The sequence below is a fragment of the Sturnus vulgaris genome, unplaced genomic scaffold, assembly GCF_052056855.1.
Source record: "Sturnus vulgaris isolate bStuVul1 unplaced genomic scaffold, bStuVul1.hap1 Scaffold_194, whole genome shotgun sequence".
Lineage (NCBI taxonomy): Eukaryota > Metazoa > Chordata > Aves > Passeriformes > Sturnidae > Sturnus > Sturnus vulgaris.
This window is the reverse complement of record NW_028276164.1, coordinates 2,060,745-2,070,963: the sequence shown is the minus strand read 5'-3', so window position 1 is coordinate 2,070,963 and position 10,219 is coordinate 2,060,745. Positions and strand designations below refer to the sequence as shown.

The window sequence follows — 10,219 nt, the reverse complement described above, 5'->3', positions numbered from 1 at the left end:
ACTTGGAGCAGTTAACAAAGTAGTTTGGTTGAGTTATTGTAGGAAGAAAAGTTACAAATTCTCACTTGAAGGGGGCATAAGAGGATGAGACTCTTCCAGATTGTTTTAGATCTACCTAAGGAACAAAATACACCCCAGTGTTGTAGTGTACCACCTTTATGGATCGTCAGTGTTCGATTTATGGGTGAAATGGAGTGGGGAGAGGGGAACCTGCAATACCTCTGGGAGGGGAGATCGCCTTCAGACGTGGAAAACCTCTGCCACCTCTGGCATTTCTGAGACCAGGGCTCCACCTTTGCAGTGTAATTTGTGATGGAATGGGATTGCTCAGTTCCAGTTTTACTCTGACAGTGGGAATGACAACAGGAGAATGTGCTGTTGCCTCACGATGACAGCCAAACTCTTTTCTGCTTTTAATTACCAGTCTAAGGTTCTGATCATGTGTCTAGGGCTGCACTGCCTAAATTGAGTCTCTTCAGTAATGCAGAGTCTTCACTCAAGGTTAAAAGTGATGTGCAGTTGAAGATAAAATTATAATAGCATATTTTTTCTACTTTATTTCATGCAGGATAAAAAAGTGCAAATGTGTGTGTCAAATCAAAAGTTTGCTTCGTTTTTAGATGATGGATACAGATCTACTACCAAACAGGTAATTAAACTATTATTTTTAAATTATGATATCCAAAATTTTAAAAATATACTTTCCCTTAAAAATGTAAAAAATTCTTGCAGTCCACAGAAATGTGAAATACATGTTTTATCATTTACCAAAGTATAAATCAAAACAACAAAAAATGTCTTATAAGTACATGTTGCAACAGCTATAAAGTAGTATGGAAGGATTGGAGAATCATTGCAACAATAAGTAATAGAAAATGTCTTCTAAATAGAGGAAGTGAAATCAGGAAACAGATGAGTTCACAAGGGAAGAATATAAACCAGAGGAAAAAATAGCCCTTGTTTTTTGCAAAAAAAAATCTGACAAATATGTGTAATTATATGATGTACATAGAGGAAATTAATAATTGCATTGTATATTGTAAAATGTTAATCTGGACAGAGATGGTGTATAAGCTAGGATATGAAATAATAAGACTTGCAACAGTTATGAAGCATAGTCACTATAAAGGTTTTGAAAAAGACCTTAAACAAACTTTTGTACACTGTAAGGAGTTACAGAAGAGATGATGTATTCAAAGCTAGAAGAAGAGAATCAAGGTATGAAACCTTTTATCTTGAAGGAGAATGTAAAAAGTAGGCCTCCAAAAATGCAGGACAAGAGGCCAGAGGACCAACAAGGACACAACCCTGAGGATGCAGATGGCCACAAAAGGCCCAGAAGAAAAAAGAGGAGCCTGGCCCTTTCACAGAAGCTGTTCCCAGAGGTGTGTCCCAAAACCACCTGTCCTGCACTGTCAGTCACCAGTCCATGGCTGCCTCAATGCTGTGACAGTGCCTTAGGAGAAGATGCTCAGAATGGTGCTGCAGAAGAAGGTTCAGGAGCAAAGGCAGGTGATCCCATCTCCAGTGAAGTCCCTGCCATCAGCAGTACAGGAGAACGATGAGTAAGACCTTATACACTGGGATACCTGTGGCAAGAGCCTCCATCTCTGCCAGAGCCTGGGTGAGAGCTGCCAGAGTGCAGAGGGAGGCAGCCCTTTGGACAGGCGTCCCTGCTCCCTCAGAGCCACGGCTATGAGACAAACAGCCTCATCCCTGAGGATGCAGATGGGCAGGAAAGGCCTGGAAGCAAAGCTGTGAGTGCAGCACACAGCAGCAGCAAGGCAATATTGAGAATGTGTCGCAGGAACAAATGTGCTGGAGCTGCTGATTGCCAGTGTGTGGCTCTGAAGAAAATGCACCTCTGCCATCGGAGAAGGGCCTTGGTGTGGTGCTGGCCGAGATCCTCCAGCAAAGCAAAGGCAGCATTGTTACCTTGTCCAGCTCAATGTCTGGAGCAGGCAGTGCAGGAACAGGACGAGGAAGAGGAAGATGTCCACAGCTGGGTGACTTGTGGCAAGAGTCTGCATCACTGCCAGAGCCTCGGTGAGAGCTGCTGGACTGGAGAGGGAGGAAGCCCTTTGGACAGGACTGCCTGCACCCTCACATCCATGGGCATCTGTAAGGTAAGAAGGATTCACAGTGCCCAGCCTTAATAGAACTGGAAGCCTTTCTTCCAAATGTACATAGATTTTTTAATATTATGGCTATCAGGTTAGAATAGCTTGAGCCTGGACAGCCAATAGTAGAAAAGTTCCACTGTCTGCTAAGCAATAATATACATGATGGATTCCCTAGTAGCAACATTAGCTTTCATTTCCTATAACAAGTTCTTGTAGAACAATTTCTTCTCCATACCACCTTATTTTTGCTACTTACTCCATTTTGGAGACTTTGTTACATCTCTCCTGCCTTGACTGAGTAGCGTTCTTTGTTCTCTTATTCCAAATCCTCTTGGTTTTCTTTCCCCCAGGTATTGGTAGAACCTGTTCCTCCTTGAGCAAGCAGATTGGCCAGGAAAATGCAGAAAGCAGGAGTGGAGGCCAAGGCCATTGCTGAAGGGGTTTCTGGCAGGCAGCTACAGAGCAGCACTTTGCAGGAGCTGTGGCTTGCTAAATCACAGCTTTAAGGATGCTGTGGTGGTGCCAGAGGAGAAGACCCTTGGTGTTGTGCAGGAACAAGTTCCTCCAGAAGAAAAGGTGGCGTTCCTTTGTGCAGGGAACTCGTTGGTATCAGCAGTGGAGGAGCAGGGTGAGGAAGGCCTGCAGCCTTCGGATTGTACTGCAACAGCCTTCACCCCTGCCAGAACCTCAGTGAGAGCTGCCAGAGTGCAGAGGGAGGCAGCCCTTTGGACAGGCGTCCCTGCTCCCTCAGGGCCACGGCTATGAGACAAACAGCCTCATCCCTGAGGATGCAGATGGGCAGGAAAAGCCTGAAAGCAAAGCTGTGAAAACCTTTGAGTGGTCGTCCATCTTGCATCCATCTTGGGTAGATCCATCACTGTGCTCTTATACTGCCCAAGGTGTATCCTTTGAAAGCCTTCTTATAAACCTCTCCTGGATTCCTTTTACACTGTCCAGCTGCCTCTGTTCCAGGCAGCCTCTCCTGGGCATCACACCAAGGAACACTGCAAAGTCCTTGAAGAGGGCAAGCCCTGCTCAGCAGAAAGCAAAGCACCCGCCGTGTTTGATCCACAGCATTCCCATGCAAACACAACACATGCCAGCCACTGGCAAGAAAGAAACCATATGGCAATCAAAACCAGAGCAGTGAGAGCACCATGAGCGCTCCTTGGCAAATCCTGATTTATTTAGAGCACAGGCACTGCAGAAGACAGTGAACTGCTAACAAAATCCTCTTTCTGCCTTTGACAGCCAGTTCAGGAGAGCTCCCCAGAGGCAGAGGAACTTCAACTCCCTTTGTCTCTGGAGGGTCTGCTCAGGCACAGAGTGGTACGTGTTTCCAGCTGGATCTCACCTTGCAGGAACAAACAGAGCCTCTGTCCTCTCTCAGGGTCCACACCTGGCCAAGGCCATGGTGTGTGGCTGTGAGGAATCTCCCTGGGAGGAAGAAGGCTCTGCCACGAGCCACAAGGCCTGGCCTGCATTTGCCTGCCAGTGGTTGGAGGGAAAGAAAGAGGAAAAGTTCATCAGGGCTCAGGGTGAAATGAGGTTTTGGTGCTTCTGGCTCTTCTCCCAGCTTTCATAGCAGAGCAACGTCTCTGCCCCTGCCACCCGCAGGCCCTTGGAATGCACACAGAGCCCTCCCTTGTTTCACTTCTGGAGACACCCAAATGGTGGCCTCAGCTTGAAAGGACAGCTGTTGTTTCAATGTTGCATTTCGTGGCTTGTTAAAGGTCTTCCTACCTGTGCTCCAGCCAGTGCTGGAAGACACAGAGTTCCCATGCAGAAGGAAAGGCAAGGAAAGCTTGAAGAAAGCTGAAGGGAGCACCTAAGGGATTAGCCCTTTTGCCAGGAGGTTGCTTTAGCTGAAGCTGCTGACAAGGAGCAGACTTGACACCCTGCAATGGATTTGTTTGTAGTTGTTTTATTTTTTGAGTCCTGTGTGAGACGTGGGAACTGGGTGCTGCAGAGGCTCCTGAAAGGCATCAGAAATGCCCGGCCCGCACTCAAGGGTGCCAGAAGATCTGCTCCAGCTCTGGCCTGTCCGCGGGGTGCTTGGACAAACACCAGCGGATCAGATGTTCGCACTCTGGGCAGAGAAGCCAGAAAGTGCCGGTCATTTGCAGAAGGCTCCTGCCCAGCTGCCCCCGGCGCCCGCAGGACCCGACCGACTCTGCCCTGTGCGGGAGAGCGGTACGGCGGGACACGGCCACCGCCTTCAGCCACGCGTGCCACACGGAGCCCGTGGGCACGGGCCGCCTCCCGCGGCCGGCCCTTGAGGGCACAGCGACATCCTGCCCAGCTGTGCGAGGGCCCCGCCGGGCTGAGTGCCGCCATCTGCCAAAGCCTGCCTTCTTGAGGCCGGATACCAACCTGGAGAGAGCTGGAGCCCGAAGAAGAGCTGCCCCGACACGATGTCGCGGTCGTCCCAGAAGGGAAGGCTCCCGCACACCATTTCATACAGCAGCACGCCCAGGGACCAGACGGTCGCCGAGCGGCCCTGGTAGCAGCCAAGGCCGATGCCCTCGGGCGGGCTGTACGCGCGTGTTCCTAGGGGAGACAGGCGGCGCTGTGCAGGCGCAGGCCGCTGCCTTCCAGAGCCTGGCGCCGGCCTCCCGGCTGAGGCAGGGGCTGCGCCGGCGGCCCCGACTTCCCCCGGAGGCCACCGCACGTCCCCCAACCACCTGGCCAAAGCCAAGAAACGATTCTGCAAGGCGAAGAAGGCCAGCGGAGCAGCCCATGCCCTTGCGGGCCAGGCAGGCCGAGGGGCCGGGCCCCGGCTTCTGCAGCCCCCCCTCTGTGGGCAGGGCCGGCAGCCGGCTCCTGGGGAACGGCATCTGCCCTGTGCCAAAGGGCAGCCAGCAGCCGGCTGAAGGCCGCAGCCCGCGGCCCGGCAGGGAATGGCGCCGTGCAGTGCCTGGCCCTGGCAGCGGGGCCCGGGCTGGGGGGTCACCGGCAAACCGTGTGTAGGCCCACTCCTGGAGGAAGGTGCCGCAACCGAAGTCAATGAGCTTCAGGTCATAGGGCACCGGGTCCACGAGGAGGTTCTCCGGCTTGATGTTGCGGCGCAGGACGCTGCAGGCGGTGCACACGGCCTCCAGCACCTGGCGGAAAAGCCAGCGCGCCACCTCCTCGTTCAGGAAGCCCTGCTCTCACAGGAACTGCAGGAGATCCTACGATGGCTTCGGACACTCCATCACCAGGAGGAAGCTGTCAGGCAGCTCAAACCAGTCGAGCAGCTGGATGATGGAGTGGCAGCCAGAGCCCACCTTCTCCATCAGCACGATCTCCATGGGAGCACGGGTGCTGTCGGGCTGTGAGGAGGAGACAATGCCTGCAGCAGGCCTGATGCCGCCCTGTAGCTGCGCTGTCCCCTGCCTGGGATGCCCCGCAGTCTTCCTGGTGCTTTGGCTTCCTGCCAAGCCCCAGAGGATGCTTGCGAGGTGGCCCCTGCCCCAGCCCCAGCCCCGGTCTCTGGCATCCCCAGGCCCGCCATGCTCCAGTTCGCACGCTGAGCCCACGCCCGCCCCGCTCCCCCCCTCCATCCCCTGCCTGTCACTGCCGGGGCCCCGGGCTTATCCCTGCCCACCCCGCCCCGCTCTGCCTTGCTCTGTCCCGCTGGCCGCGCTCACGCACCAGCTCGTCCCACTGCAGTACGCTCTCCCGGGCCACGCATCTGATGGCCACCTGCAAGCCATCGAGAGAGGGGGCCTGAGCTCAAGCCCTGCCCCTCCTCCCACGCCGGCCGTTGCGGCCACTCACCGGGCTCCCGTTCGAGAGGCGGATACCCGAGAAAATGGTGCCAAAGCCACCGGTCGCCAGCTACGGGCCCAGCTGGTACAGCTCCTGCAGCTGCTTCTTTTGCCCTGTGGCCAAGAGCGAGCCATCAGCCTCGAGCCCAGGGCCCCCTGTTCAAATGTCCACCAGTCAGGCGCGCCGGGCCAGCGCGGGCCACGCTGCTCTCACCTGCTTCCTGCTGCGTGCCGGGCTGCGGCCACTGCGGGGTAGCCGTTGGGCTGGCGAGCGGCACAGCTGGGGCAGGGCAGGGCACGGAGGCGGCTGCAGGAGCCGCGGTGCCAGCGGGGCAGGGCGGCACCGTCGTTGTCCCCGGCGTCACGGGCTGCACTGTGATGTTGAGAACAGCCGGGGCTACAGCCCGAGGCGTCACACAGGGGGGTCCCAGGAGCAGCTGCAAAGAAGACAGGGCTTTTTGAAACCTCTAAAGCCCTTGACGTCACAGCCACTGGAAGTAGCCGTGGTGTCTTCAGGGGCCCTGGCCCGGCCTGGGGATGCCCCTCAAGAGCCCAGGGGAAACCTAAGACAGCTCTTAGGCACATCTCACCTGCTATTAGAGAGGCCTTCGTGGTGGTTGAAGTCTCTCTTGGGGCAGCTTCCTGGAGATGGAGGAACCCCCTTGGTGTCTCGAGGGTTGTCTCCACCACGAGGCTGGGGCTGTTGCCGGCTGGCACAACCGGCACAGCATCCTGGCAGCTGTGGGCCTGCAACTGCTGGCTCCAGGATGCTCGCTGCTCCGCCAGCTGCTCCTGTGAAGGCTCCCCTGGCTCGGGCTGGGCTCCCACTTGGACTTCTGGGCTTTCCTGGCCACGTCAACGGTCAGGGTTGTGCCCAGGTTCTTGACGCCCAGGGAGCTGGGAGACCTGTCCACGGGCTCTGCACCGTCCGCAGGCAGACAGGTCTCTGTCGGAGAAGGGAGACGCGGACACCAATTCGGTCATCAGCAAAGTCTCATTTATTGATACGCAGAGTGGCGATTAAATACAGTACCTAATTAGCTCATGCATATTGCAAAAGCTAAGCTCATCATTGGTTGCCTTGCCATTTGCGTCACTATGCTGATTGGCTAAGTTTGTAGCTACACTTTTGCAATTTCATGGCTAGCAGAGTTCTTCTAGTTCTTCTTTTACAGTCTGTCTTTGTTCATCTTATCACAATTCTACGTGCCTTCCCTTTTACTGTGCCCTTGAGGCTGAGGCCTGCTTTGTTAGCCTGACTAAATTGATCTGACTATGGCCTCTCTCTTCTAGCCATTCCTGCACCAGGCTCTCCACACTTCCCCCGTTTTCTTTTTGAGCGAGAAGATTAGTATGCCAAGCCTTGCTAACAGTTTTTTGGATGAAATTCTGTAAGCAAGTTATCAAGCAAGGAAGCAACAAAGCTAAGCATAAGAATACGCCTAAGATCATGATAGCATACTTAATGATGGTCCGAATCCATCCTCCAAGGCCCAGGCTCTTTAGCCATTCATCAATGTCCCAACCATCTTTCTCCTTTAGGTCATGTAGTCTGTTTTGTATGTCTCGTATCTTTTTGTGAATGGATTCAGAGTGGTCAGACAAATTCATGCAGCACATTCCTTCAAATTCTTCACAACCGTGTCCCTGTGCTAGAAGTAGGAAATCGATGGCTGCTCTGTTTTGCAGTACTGCATGGTTAACACTTGAGACATCCCTGGCCATCATATCTAACACCTGAGAGGTGGTGTTAAATTTATCTTTTGCCCAGCACCCTAACTGTTTGGCTAGGGCCATAGCTTTCCTGTCTGCTGCGTGAGGGAGGAGTACAGCAGTTGCTACCTGTCTAAACTCACTCCAAAAGTGTGGTTGCCCTATGTCTGTGCAGTCAAGATCGTGTAAACTGCGTTTTGTTCTATTTGCATTGTTTGCAAGTTGCATGAGAGTAGTTACATTGGGGTGAAACATGGTTAGTTTCCCTAGATAGCAGGGTCCCCCTTGTGGCCTCACTGGAATACCATTCCAGGCACGATCCCCACAAATTAAAAATATTCCTGGGGGTAGTGCTCTTGCCTTTGTGATGTACCTACCGTTACATTTGGGGTAGAGTTGAGTATGAATTGTTGATAGACTAGTAAGGGCCGAATCAAGGGTTGCCCAATACTTGCGGTGTGTGTTAAAGTTTTTGTTTTCTAGGGGCAAAAAACTAAACCATCTTCCTGCGTTTTTCCCCATTGAGGCGTTAGTGCTTCCAAAGAGATCAATCTCCTCCGGAGGAGAGGCTAAGGTTCTATTCAAAGCTAGGACAAATTCACATTGCCAGCATCCATCATGTTGTGAGGGATAAATGCTAAGGTAGGCACAGCCTTGTAATAAATCGTCATCTCTCTTTGCAGGCAGGTTACTGTTATTAAGATACCCTGCAAACTCTCTTGGCTTCCAGACTGGTAATCCTACAAGACAAGTTTTGAAGGGGTTCTGTGCTCCCCCTAAGCTTAAGCAGATTGATTCTTGCTTCGTTATGTTAGCAAATGTTACCCATACATTTTTTCTAGGTGTGTGCTCCATTGGAAAAGCATTTGTGCAAGCAAAGTTAGTAAGCATAAGCAGTGTGATGAGTATCATTTTGATTGCTTAGGTAGCCCACTCCTTCTGTACTTCGGGTTAGCTGCGGCTATGTGCCACTGTTTTACCTTCTCTATGCACTGGTCTAATACCTCTCCTGGGTCGGTACCTGGTTTAACTGGCCCTATCCGAGGGAAAGGCAGATATGGCACTTTAGTCATGCATCGGGTAGCGACAATGCAAGATTTTGCAGTGATGCTCTGCCTCCAGAGCCAATTAGTTATTTCCCACCGGGCCCAAGCTAACAGAAGCTGTTCTGGTGCTTCATATACACTCGGGATCTGTGCAAACGGTACTCCTGCTTCTCCCTCTAATGCCGCACCCCAGCTTGAGCGTCTTAGGTCTTCCCTTTGACACTCTCGACACCACAATCTATATACTGCTCTTTGTCTTACCCATGTGCAGTCCCCACAGCCCCCACACTTTAGAGCCACCCAAGCTTCACACCACGACCCTCCACATGCGCAACATGGACGGTCATTGAGGGGCTGTTCTTCCTCGTAGGCGTGGATCTCAATCCAATCGGCCCAGTCCAATGGCGGTCGCTGCAGTGCTTCACGGGCTACGCGGCTATACCGTCCCAGCTCTTGTAAATAGGGCTGCAAGGTCACTGCTATTTTCTGATGAATCCGTTCCCGGTCGTTTGGTGTCAATCGTATCCCCAGGAATCTTTCCGCCCACTCGGTCATTTAGAATGGGCTTCACCCATCTAGCAGGGACCCAAACTGTTCCTGTGGGAGTAGAAACACAAACATAACCTCTGCCCCAGTATATTACCTCAGCGGGGCCATTCCATACTCCTGTCTTTGGATCCCGGTATTTTACCCACGCTTTTGTGCTTTCTTCCTTGTTACTTTCCCTTTTTCCTCTATGCCTAATTGCAGGCGGCTCTGATTCTTCCCCAAACACACACAAAAAATTCATGACATAAAGAACCTTAGCTAACCTTTCTTGTGGATCATCTATGGATTTGTGCTTGAGTAGGTACTGTTTGAGTGTCCCATTGGCTCTTTCTACTATGGCTTGTCCTGTGGGTGAGTGTGGTACTCCTGTGATGTGTTTGATTCCCCAGAGTCTCATAAACTGGCTTACTCTTTTGCCGACATAGGCTGGTCCATTGTCGGTCTTTATTTCCCTAGGCATTCCCATGACTGCAAAGCAACTTGTTAGGTGCCTTATTACATGGATTGCCTTTTCTCCTGTTTGTGCGGTAGCCCAAATGTACTTGCTGTAGGTGTCTATTGTGACGTGTACGTATTTGAGCCTACCAAATTCTGCTACGTGTGTAACGTCCATTTGCCAAATTTCATTACTTTCTAGACCCCGAGGATTTACCCCACACCCAAGACCCACCCCACTGTTGTGATGACTACAGGTGGGACAGGCTCTCACTATTGCTTTAGCTTCTTGTATGCCTATTTTGAACTCGCGCACCAATCCCTTAGCATTCTGGTGAAATCGTGTGTGTGATTCTCTTGCCTCAATCCCCCTATCATCTGCTACATTCATAACCAATCTATCTGCCCTGGCATTGCCCTCTCCCAAGCCTACATCCCACTTGTGGCTTCTGATGTGTATGATACAATAAGGCTTAAACCTTGCCCCTACTGCTCGCTTTAGCTGCAGCAAGAGTTCATAGAGTCTTTTGTTCTGCACCTCTTTCACAGAGGCGTCTTCAATTCTCTGTGCTACTCCTGCAACATAAAACGAGTCAGTGAC

General features: G+C 52.1%; 1 pseudogene; it reads right to left on the bottom strand.

The window, feature by feature from the left end:
• Positions 1–3,449: 3,449 nt before the first annotated feature.
• On the bottom strand, positions 3,450–8,971 carry LOC148218182 (serine/threonine-protein kinase pim-1-like; annotated as a pseudogene).
• Between the last annotated feature and the right edge of the window lie 1,248 nt (positions 8,972–10,219).